This window comes from Suncus etruscus, chromosome 4 (assembly GCF_024139225.1).
Source record: "Suncus etruscus isolate mSunEtr1 chromosome 4, mSunEtr1.pri.cur, whole genome shotgun sequence".
Classification (NCBI taxonomy): domain Eukaryota; kingdom Metazoa; phylum Chordata; class Mammalia; order Eulipotyphla; family Soricidae; genus Suncus; species Suncus etruscus.
In genome coordinates this window covers 158705754-158717522 of record NC_064851.1, presented here as the reverse complement: position 1 = coordinate 158717522, position 11769 = coordinate 158705754, and the positions used below count along the sequence as shown (strand labels likewise).

The window sequence follows — 11769 nt, the reverse complement described above, 5'->3', positions numbered from 1 at the left end:
ATACCCACATACAAAATCTTCTGCATGAGAGAGCTCATCTTCTCTACCTCCCCTCCCCATCCCAAGTAAGCAAATACATTTGAAAACCATTTCAGTTGGATTGTTCATTCACAAAATTCAGCAGAACAACAATCAGACTTAGATGGCGATATCATAAATGGTTTTTTCAACATAAGGAGATTAAACATAATTATATCCAGGTGTTAAAAACATGCATTGCTTTCATTTGTTTCTTTCAAACTTCTACACACACTTACTCTCTCAAACATATTTTTTCTCACATGCAAACTCTCACAGACACACTCTTACATACATATACACACATACACTCCTACACATAATCTCTTACACACAGGTACTCACATGCACATATCTTTTAAAAAGAAAATAGAGAATTCTCAATCCTCTCAGTCTTGCTGCCCTTGCCCGTCCCCCAGTTTTTATGAGTCCCAATGTATAAAAGACCTAACTTGTACTTTTCTCTCTACTTAGAAATGAAAAAAATAAGTATTTCTTTTGACTCATCTGAGAAGTACAAGAACATGGACGATGATATTTTTGGACAACTCTAGCTGCCTTCTATATCCCTCCTTCCTCAGGAAAGTTTTATTAACTTATCAGGTGTTGGGCTTGCAATTCTTTACTCACTTATCTATAAAATAAATGTATGATATTATTTTGAAATTCATTAATGTTTTCCTTTTTTACCTTTGTCAAGTACTCACATCTTCACCCTAGTCCATCTTCCTATGCTTGATTACAAAGGCAACGGGGGTAATATATAAATATTACAATAATATTATTATTAATTATTAATAGGCAATAATGCAAATATTGGACCTGCAAAGACAATTAAAAACGGGGGGATGTAGTGGTGGCACAAGCGGTAAGGCATCTATCTGCCTTGCCCTTGCTAGCCTAGGATGAATCAAGGTTCCATTCCCCGATGTCCCATATGGTCCTCCAAGCCCAGAACGATTTTTTGAGTGCATAGCCTGAGTGTCATCAGGTGTGGTCCAAAAACCAAAAAAGGAAAAAAAAAAGTCCTGGCAAGCTAGGTTTTTGTGATATAATTTTCCAAACTTTTGGCAAGAATCTGAATTGAAGTGTAAATATTATTTTTCAAAAAATCTAAGTGGAGGGACTGGAGCAGTGGCACAAGCGGTAAGGCGTCTGCCTTGCTCTTGCTAGCCTAGGATGGACCGTGGTTCGATCCCCTGGCATCCCATATGGTCCCCCAAGCCAGGAACGATTTCTGAGCATATAGCCAGGAGTAACCCCTGAGCGTCACCATGTGTGGCTGAAAAAACAAACAAACAAAAATCTAAGTGGGAGGAGCAGTTTCACTTTATTACCTCCAATCAGTCAAAGATGAGTTATTTTATACTATACTATTAAAACTCCTATTTATGAGAAAAAATAAAATAAGAAATATACTTATCACAGTTTCAATTGCTTTATTATTAGATTCAACAGATAAAAATTGCACGGTGTGCTAGAGAAGCTTCTATAAGTACACTCCAGTTCTGTGATTTGATTATGAAGGGAGAACAGAGAATATAGGCTGTGGCCTGGCAAACCCCCAGAGCCCTACCTTCTGTCCTGAAGCCAGCAGACAATCCCTCTACATTTTACCTCTAGGTACTTCTCAATGATGTTGAGCACCTTATTTAAAAGTGAAGAAATAATCAAGTGGGCAGACTTAGTAAATAGGCTGAGAGTGAATTTTAGGCCTGTGATCTGGGAGGCAGTTATGAGACACAGAGGAGGGCTGACTGAATTAGAGCTTAGCCATTGGTTCTGACCAAAAAAGGGATCATAACCAATATTTCAAGTGCTAAAGATCCTGCCTCAAAAACTAGTCCTGGCATTACTCCTATCCACAGAACACCAGGTAACCTCTGTGCTTTTGACATTCTATGTGGCTTAATTCTTTATTTTGTCTTTCTAAGTCTTTTTTTTTTGCTAGATACATGGAGCAAGGTATAGAATACTTGACAAATTTGCATGTTGTTCTTGCACAGAAGCTAATCTTCTATGCATCATTCTAATTTTATCATATGTACTGCCAAAGGAAGCACAGTTTTGTTTGTTTTCTATCTCATCCACCTCATCCTCAAGGGCTTAGTTTTGCTCTGTGCTCAGGCATCACTTCTGCTGTGATTTAGGGGAACATATGTGGTGCCAGGGATTGAACCCTGGTCAGCCTTTTGCAAGTCAAGCACCTTACCTGCTATAATATCTCTTTTTGTTTTTATTATTAAATACTGAAATAAGGTCATACAGTATTTATATTTCTGTGGATTATTAACTTGGCTTAATAGTTTTACTCTTCATTTATCCATGTTATTGAAAATGGCAGTATTTCATTTTTATTGATGAATAATATTCATATAAAGCACAAGCATAGCAGGGCATAGCTTTGCATAGCATAGAAAGGACATTTCTCTCTTCATAAAAGCTTGGAACTTCCCTTGGGAATCTCTATACATGGAATGTTGAACTTATTAAGAGCACTGAAGTTACAGGAATCCTTATATGTCAGAAACCTGCTATGAGCATACATAGCAACAAGTCTTCATTAATCTAACCTCAGAAATTACTCTACTTCAATTCCATCCAACCTACTGTCTATGAAAAAATGACAGCCTGATGAGCTGGAAGTTTCTTGGACAGTGGAAGGATCTGCAAAATGGGAGATGATCTTGGGGTTGTCCTTTGAGAATACAAACTGCCAGAGATGGATTTAGTTGCAAAGACCACAATTTTTTTCCAGATCATTTGGTGAAGCAAAAGCAGAATTTTTTTTCTTATGGATAGTTAAACAATGTGATAAATAAAAGAGATAGGCCCTTAAATATTTGTTTGTTTGCTTGTTTTTTGGCTTTAGGGCCACACTTGCTGGTCCTCAGGGCTTATTCCTGATTTTGGGCTTAGTTTGTCGCTCCAGGTGTATTTTAAAGGACCATACATGGTGCCAGGGATTGAATTTACATCAGCAGCAAGCCAGGCAAATTCCTTAACTCCTGTACTATCTCTTTGCACTCTTACATTTTTTGTATTGCTTAGTTCATCCTTAAAATAATTCATACATTTTGCTACCATCACATCAGGGGAAAGACGTTATGAATATAAAACATATAGAAATTGGTTTTCAGAAAGCCTCTTCAGAGGGAAGAGAAGAGAAATTGTATAATAGTGTGCTCAGAAATCTTTTCTTTTTTTTTCTTTTTTCTTTCTTTCTTTCTTTCTTTGTTTGTTTCTTTCTTTCTTTCTTTCTTTCTGTATTTCTTTCTTTCTTTGTTTCTTTCTTTCTTTCTTTCTTTCTTTCTTTCTTCTTTCTTTCTTTCTTTCTTTCTTTCTTTCTTTCTTTCTTTCTTTCTTTCTTTCTTTCTTTCTTTCTTTCTTTCTTTCTTTCTTTCTCTCTCTCTCTCTTCTCTCTTTCTTTCTTTCTTTCTTTCTTTCTTTCTTTCTTTCTTTCTTTCTTCTTCTTTCTTTCTTTCTTTCTTTCTTTCTTTCTTTCTTTCTTTCTCTCCTTTCTTTCTTCTTCTCTTTGCTTTGTTTAGTGAAAATCTTAGACGGAGGGGAACATGAGGAGAGAAAAGGAATACCTGTTTAAATGACAACATGAACAAGCAAGCAAAGATAGATACAGAAATAAACAAATGAGATATTTGTTCAAAGAACATAGGCTTGAAGAGCAAGCCTCAGAAACTCCAATCTAGAGATAATCCACTGCTAGAAAGAAAAAAAAAGCCTTGTGTCATCCCCTGAGGCTCTTCAATTTTTTCTCAACTCTAGATGGATAAGCTTTTTGGCAAGTAAACAAAACTATTCTTACTATATCTCTCAAGCCCTGATGCTAGGAATTTAGTTTCCCATTATCTCCCCAGGACAATTATGTCCAGGCTCTGCTGCCCAGTGTGGCTCTCCTGCTCCTTCTCCTTCCATCATCACTCCCTCAAATCTTAATTGTTTACTAAAGATCCTGAAAAAAATCTCCAGGATAGGATTATCTTCAGATCACTTATCCTAGAAAAATCCCATCCTGGAGATTTTTTTTTCATGCTCTTTTCATTTTTTTATTATTTTATTTAAACAACTTTATTACATACATGATTATGTTTGGGTTTCAGTCATTTAAAGAACATCACCCATCACCAGTGCAACATTCCCACCACCAATGTCCCAAATTTTCCTCCTCCCCAGCCATCCCCTGTCTGTACTCTAGACAGGCTTTCTATTTCCCTCGTAATTCTCTTTATTAGGATAGTTCAAAACGTAGTTATTTCTCTAACTAAACGCACCCCTGTTTGTGGTGAGCTTCATGAGGTGAGCTGTAACTTCCAGCTCTTTTCCCTTTTGTATCTGAAAGTTATTATTGCAAGAATGTCTTTCATTTTTCTTAAAACCCATAGATGAGTGAGACCATTCTGTGTCTTTCTCTCTTTCTCTCTGACTTATTTTACTCAGCATAATAGATTCCATGTACATACATGTATAGGAAAATTTCATGACATCATCTCTCCTGACAGCTTCATAATATTCCATTGTGTATATGTACCACAGTTTCTTTAGCCATTCATTTGTTAAAGGGTATCTTGGCTGTTTCCAGAGTCTTGCTAATAGTGCTGCAATGAATATAGGTATAAGGAAGGGATTTTTGTATTGTATTTTTGTGTTCCTAGGGTATATTCCTAGGAGTGGTATAGCTGGGTCATATGGGATCTCGATTTCCAATTTTAAGAGGAATCTCCATATTGCTTTCCATAAAGGTTGAACTAGATGGCATTCCCACCAGCAGTGGATAAGAGTTCCTTTCTCTCCACATCCCCGCCAACACTGCTTGTTCTCAATCTCTGGGGTGTGAGTTGGTACCTCATCGTTGTTTTGATTTGCATCTCACTGATGATTAGTGATGTGGAGCATTTTTTCATGTGTCTATTAGCCATTTGTATTTCTTCTTTGTCAAAAAGTCCATTTCTTCTCCCCATTTTTTGATGGGATTAGATTTTTTTTCTTGTAAAGTTCTGTCAGTGCCTTGTATATTTTGGAGATTAGCCCCTTATCTGATGGGTATTGGGAGAATAGTTTCTCCCACTCAGTGGGGGGCTTTTGTATCCTGGGCGCTATTTCTTTTGAGGTGCAGAAGATTCTCAGTTTAATATACTCCCATCTGTTAATCTCTGCTTTCACTTGCTTGGAGAGTGCAGTTTCCTCTTTGAAGATGCCTTTAGTCTCAATGTCCTGGAGTGTTTTACCTACGTGTTGATCTATATATCTTATGGTTTCGGGTCTGATATCGAGGTCTTTCATTCATTTGAATTTAACCTTCATACATGATGTTAGCTGGGGGTCTAAGTTCAATTTTTTTGCAAGTGGCTAGCCAGTTGTGCCAACACCACTTGCTGAAGAGGTTTTCTTTGCTCCATTTAGGATTTCTTGCTCCTTTATCAAAAATTAGGTGACTGAGTGTCTGGGGAACATTTTCTGAGTATTCAAGCCTATTCCACTGATCTGAGGGCCTGTCTTTATTCCAATACCATGCTGTTTTGATAACTATTGCTTTTTAGTACAGTTTAAAGTTGGGGAAAGTAATTCCTCCCATATTCTTTTTCCCAATGATTGCTTTAGCTATTCTAGGGTGTTTAGTGTTCCAAATGAATTTCAAAAGTGCCTGATCCACTTCTTTGAAGAATGTCATGGGTATCTTTAGAGGGATTGCATTAAATTTGTACAATGCTTTGGGGAGTATTGTCATTTTGATGATGTTAATCCTGCCAATCCATGAGCAGGGTATATGTTTCCATTTCCACGTGTCCTCTCTTATTTCTTGGAGCAGAGTTTTATAGTATTCTTTGTATATGTCCTTCACATTTTTAGCCAAGTTGATTGCAAGATATTTGAGTTGTGTGGCACTATTGTGAATGGGGTTGTTTTCTTAATGTCCATTTCTTCCTTATTACTATTGGTGTATAGAAAGGCCACTGATTTTTGTGTTAATTTTGTAGCGTGCCACCTTGCTATATGAGTCTATTGTTTCTAGAGGCTTTTTTGGTAGAGTCTTTAGGGTTTTCTAAGTAGAGTATCATGTCATCTGCAAACAGTGAGAGCTTGACTTCTTCCTTTCCTATCTGGATTCCTTGATATCTTTTTCTTGCCTAATCGCTATAGCAAGTACTTCCCGTGCTATGTTGCATAGGAATGGTGAGAGAGGACAGCCTTGTCTTGTGCCAGAATTTAGAGGAAAGGCTTTCAGTTTTTCTCCATTGAGGACAATATTTGCCTCTGGCTTGTGGTAAATGGCTTTAACTATATTGAAAAAGGTTCCTACCATTCCCATCTTGCTGAGAGTTTTGATCAAGAATGGGTGTTGGACTTTATCAAATGCTTTCTCTGCGTCTATTGATATGATATGTGATTTCTATTTTTCTTGTTGTTGATGTTGTATATTATGTTGATAGATTTACGGATATTAAACCAGCCTTGCATTCCTGGGATGAAGCCTACTTGATCATATTGGATGATCTTCTTAATGAGGCATTGAATCCTATTTGCCAGGATTTTGTTGAGGATCTTTGCATTTGTATTCATCAGCGATATTGGTCTGTAATTTTCTTTTTTCATAGCATCTCTGTCTGGTTTAGGTATCAAGGTGATGGTTGGCTTTTATAAAAGCTATTTGGAAGTGTTCCTGTTTTTTCGATTTCATGAAAGTTTCTTGCCAGGATTGGTAGTAGTTCCTCTTGAAAGGTTTGAAAGAAATTCATTAGTTAAATCCATCTGGGCCTGGACTTTTTGTTTTTGGGCAGACTTTGATTACTGTCTTAATTTCCTCAGTAGTGATGGGTGTGTTTAGAAATGCTACATCCTCTTCATTCAACCGTGGAAGATTATAAGAGGTCCAAAAAATATTATCCATTTCTTCCAGGTTTTCATTTTTAGTGGCATAGAGTTTCTCAAAGTAGTTTCCGATTACCCTTTGGATCTCTACCATATCAGTAGTGATCTCTTCTTTTTAATTCCTAATACGAGTTATCAAGTTTCTCTCTCACTCTTTCTTTGTTAGTTTTGCCACTGGTCTATCAATCTTGTTTATTTTTTCAAAGAACCTACTTCTGCTTTCATTGATCTTTTGGATTTTTTTTTTTTCGGTTTCCCTCTTTATTGATTTCTGCTCTCAGCTTTGTTATTTCATTATCACTCTCCCTATTGTTTGGGGTCCCTTTGTTGAATTCTTTCTAATTTGTATGACATGCAGCAATAGCTAGGTCAGGATATGCCCCTTTCTTTCCTGATGTGTGCTTGCAAAGCTATAAATTTTCTTCTCAGTACCACTTTTTCTGTGTCCCATAGCTTCTGATAGTTTGTGTCTTCATTATCATTTGTTTCTAGGAAGGTTTTGATTTCCTTTTTGATTTCATCTCGGATCCATTGGTTCTTCAGTATTAGGCTGTTTAACTTCCAGGAATTAAATTTTTTCTTCTGTGTCCCATCTGTAGTTCACATATAATTTCAGGGCCTTGTGGTCAGTGAAGGTAGCCTGCAAAATTTCTATCTCTTTATATTATGGAGGTTTGGTTTTATGTGCTAGCATGTAGTCTTATCCTGGAGAATGTCCCATGTAGCATTAGAGAAGAATGTGTATTCAGGCTTCGGGGGTGGAGTGTCTGGTATATATATACTTGGCCCTCTTTTTTTCCATTTTTCTTTTAGGTCTAGCATATTTTTGTTGGGTTTCAGTCTGGTTTGACCTGTCAAGTGTTGACAATGCCATGTTGAGGTCTCCCACATTTTATTGTGTTATTATTGATATTATTTTTCAGATTTGTCAACAATTTTATTAAATATTTTGCTCGCCCCTCATTCGGTGCATATATGTTTAGGAGAGTTATTTCTTCCTGCTGTATGTATCCTCTTGATTAATACAAAATGTCCATCTTTGTCACAACTTGTATTGTGAGTTTTTCTACGTGTTGTGGTTGTATTCATTGCTAAATGATGAGCACAGCAGGGAAGCAAAGCGGAGCAGCTGTGCTCCTCTGGCTCCACCCTTTCTGTGCTTGTAAAACTCACCCTCCAGGGAAGTCTCCAGGGAAGGCGAGCTGTCTTCAGATGAGCCACACACAGGATGAAATCAGGGCCGAAAATGGAGCACAGCACAGAAGAACAGGCTGATAGTGGGTGCTGGTATCTGAGTTCCAGCAGAGTTCAGAGGCTTCCCCTGTTCTGGGCATTTTAAACTCACCTCCAGGGGAGGGCTCCAGGGAAAGCGAAACTGTCCATAGATGAGCTACACACAGGATAAAATCAGGCTAAAAATGGAGCACAGCACAGAAGACAGGCAGATAGGGGGTGCCTGGCATCTGAGTTCCATCAGAGTTCAGTGGCTTCCCCTTTCTCTCATGTTCTTTTCAACAACTTACATATTTTGGAGGAGAAGTCAGATCCAAATGAAGAGGCAGGTGGCCAGGGAGTCCACCAACAATGTGATCTAAAAGAGGAACAGCAACATCACTGGAATAAATTGGTAAAATGCAAATGGATCTCACCCTTCACTGGGGTCAGCCAGTCTGTGTCAGGCACTTGAGTGAATCACTCTGGAGCTACTGTCAGCTAAGATCAAAAAATCAATAATGTGTATTGCTTTCCTTACCAGCTTAATTCTTTTTAATTCTCTAAATGCCTTTCCCTTAAAATGTTTCTTTTTTTACCTACTTCTTATACATTTATTTTTTTAACAAAGTGTTTGAAATGGTACATGGTTTAGTTTCAGTCAAACAATGTACTCCAGTGTACATTTCCTGTCACCATTGTTCCCAGTATCTGTCCCATCCTCTCCCCTGCCTCTATGCCTCTGGGCAGATTTTTTTTTGACTTTTGGGTCACACCCGGTAGTGTTCAGGGTTACTCCTGGCTCCACGCTCAGAAATCGCTCCTGACAGGCACGGGGGACCATATGGGATGTCAGGATTTGAACCAATGACCTTCTGCATGGAAGGCAAATGCCTTACCACCATGCTATCTTTCTGCGCCCTGGGCAGAAATTTTATCTCTCCTCTCATACCCATTTCTGTTTTCCCCATTTTTGACATTACGGTTTTGCACTTACATTAATGAAGGGGGTACCATGCCTATCACTTTATCCCTTTCAGCAGGTTTTGTCCAGATAAATCAGTTCCAACTATCATTGTCAGAGTGGTTCATATACTATCCTAGCAGCATTTGACAATCTTTATGGCAAGATTCCTACCATGAATTGGCCATCCTGATCCTCATCTCTATTGTTTCTGGATATTATTATCATATTCTCTTTTGTTTTTCTTATTTCCCACAAATGAGTGAGATTATTCTATGTCTTACACACTCTCTGACTCATTTTACTCAACATAATAATTTACATATCTACTCATGTATAAATATATTTTCATGACTTCATTTTTCCCTAACAGCTTGTATAATATTCCATTGTATACATGTACCACAGTTTCTTTAGCCACTCATGTGTTCTCAGGCACTTGGGTTATATCCAGATTCTGGCTATTGTAAATAGTGCTGAGACAAATGTAGGAATGCAGAAGGATTTTCTACATAATGTTTTTTAGATTCCTAAGGTAAATCTCTGGGAGGTATATTACTGGATCATATTTCAGAAGAATGCCGACATTATTTGTTATTGTTCTTTGTGTCTCATGCTAGTCCTCTATGGTGTGAGGTAATATTTCACTGTTTTTATTTGCATCTCCCTGATGATTAATGTTGTATATATACATTTTTATAGTGCCTTTTGGCCATCTGTATTTATTTTTTGAGGAAATGTCTGTTCATTTCTTCTCCCCATTTTTGGATGTGGTTAGGTGTTTTGTTCTTCTTTCTAAGTTCTATCAGAGTTTTGTATGTATTAAGTCCTTATCTGATGGGAGTTAGATAAATAGTTTCTGCATTTCTTGGGTGTCCTAGTTACTATGTCTTTGTATCCTTGTCACTATTTCCTTTAAAGTGCATAATATTTTCCATTTAATGTAGTCCTACTTGTTTATCTTTGTTTCTCTACTTGCTTGGACAGTGGTGTTTTATCTTTGAAAGATGTCTTTAGCTTCAAAGTCATGAAGAGTTTCTTCCTAAATTTCCTCTATGTACCATATTGTTTTAGGTCTGATGCCAAGGTTTTAATCCATTTTGATTTGGCCTTCATGTATGTTGTTAAAGAAAGGTCTGACAACATTCTTCAGGGATTTAGAACAATTAATTGTAAAGTTTTTGTGGAACCATAGAAGACTTAGAATAGCTAAACTAATGTTGAGAAATAAAAAAACTGGGGAGCATCACTTACATAGGTTGAAGCTGTACTTTTCAGTATAGTGATAAAAAAAACAGCATAGTATTGGAATAAACATAGGCTTTCAGACCAATGGGTTAGAATAGAATGTCTGGTGACTAACCCACAAGTATAGGGTCAATTAATCTTTGACAAAGAAGCCAGAAAACTTGAAATAGAATAAAGACAAGTCTCTAATGTTTTTGAAACAATTGGGTAATCACATGTAAGAAAGTAAAGATCAATCTATATCTCACATCCTATACAAAAGTCAATTTGAATCAAGAGTTGATATCTAGGATATACATAGTATTCACAAAAGTTAACCCTAAAAATAACTAAAAACACCATAAAAATGGGGAGATGAAATGAAAAGACATCTCTCTAAAGACCAACAGATAGCCAACAGGTACATGAAAAAATGCTCATCATCACTTATCATTAGGGAAATCCAAATTAAGACAATGAGATATGATGTTACACCACTGAGAATTGCACATATCAAAAATACTATGAACAATATGTGTAAGTAGAGATGTGATGAGAAAGGAACTCTCATCTTCTGCAGGAGATAATACAATTCCCATGGAAAATAGTATGGAAGGTTATTAGTAAAATAAGAATTGACCAGACATATGACCCAGCAATCCCACTTTTGGCTATCTATCCCCAGGACTAAAAATATTCATCATAAAGAATGTATGCAAACCACTATTCATTGAAGTACTCAGGACAATAGCTAAGAAGAGAAATAAACCTAGATGACCGACAAAAGATAAGTGGATCATGAAAATATGCTACATTTATATACAATGAAATACTTCATAGTTAGTAAGGAATGATGCAAGCATGCAATTTTCTCTAACATGAGTGGAACTATAAGACATTATGTTTAATGAAGTAAGCCAGAAGGAGAAAGTTAAATACAAGATGATATCGCTAATGTGTGGTATTTAGGATAACTGCATGAAGAAAAATAATGGTTTAAGTGGGAGTTGTTTTAAACACTCTTGGCCCCAGAGTATAATGAGGAAAAGAAAAAAAAATTGAGTGGAGAAGAAGAAATACAAATATGAAATAATGGGAGCTGGGATTAGGAGCCTTGGGTGCATTGGTGGTGTTAAAAAAGGAAATAACTAAATATCCAAATGAAAGTCAATAACAGTGAAATTGTGAATCCCAAACTTTAACAAACAAAACTTAAAATGGGCCTATTATGCAGGCAAGCTGAGGGGAGGGGTCAAGGAATGCATTCTGGGTATATTGATGGAGAGAGGTCGACACTGGTGGTGTGACTGGATCTGATATATTGTATTTATGAAACCCAGCTATGAAGAGCTTTGCAAATCACAATGGTTTCAACAAAATATTAAATAAAAAAAAGAGATTTGAGTTTAGTGTTTTTATGAAGTTGATCATTTTTCTCAGCACCACTTGTTGTAGGGTATTTC

The 11769-nt window shown here is 36.9% G+C and overlaps 1 non-coding gene across 1 annotated transcript; it reads right to left on the bottom strand.

The window, feature by feature from the left end:
• Positions 1-1979: 1979 nt before the first annotated feature.
• On the bottom strand, positions 1980-2081 carry LOC126007659 (U6 spliceosomal RNA). Its single transcript, XR_007495162.1, has one exon. It is a non-coding gene; the product is annotated as a U6 spliceosomal RNA (small nuclear RNA).
• Between the last annotated feature and the right edge of the window lie 9688 nt (positions 2082-11769).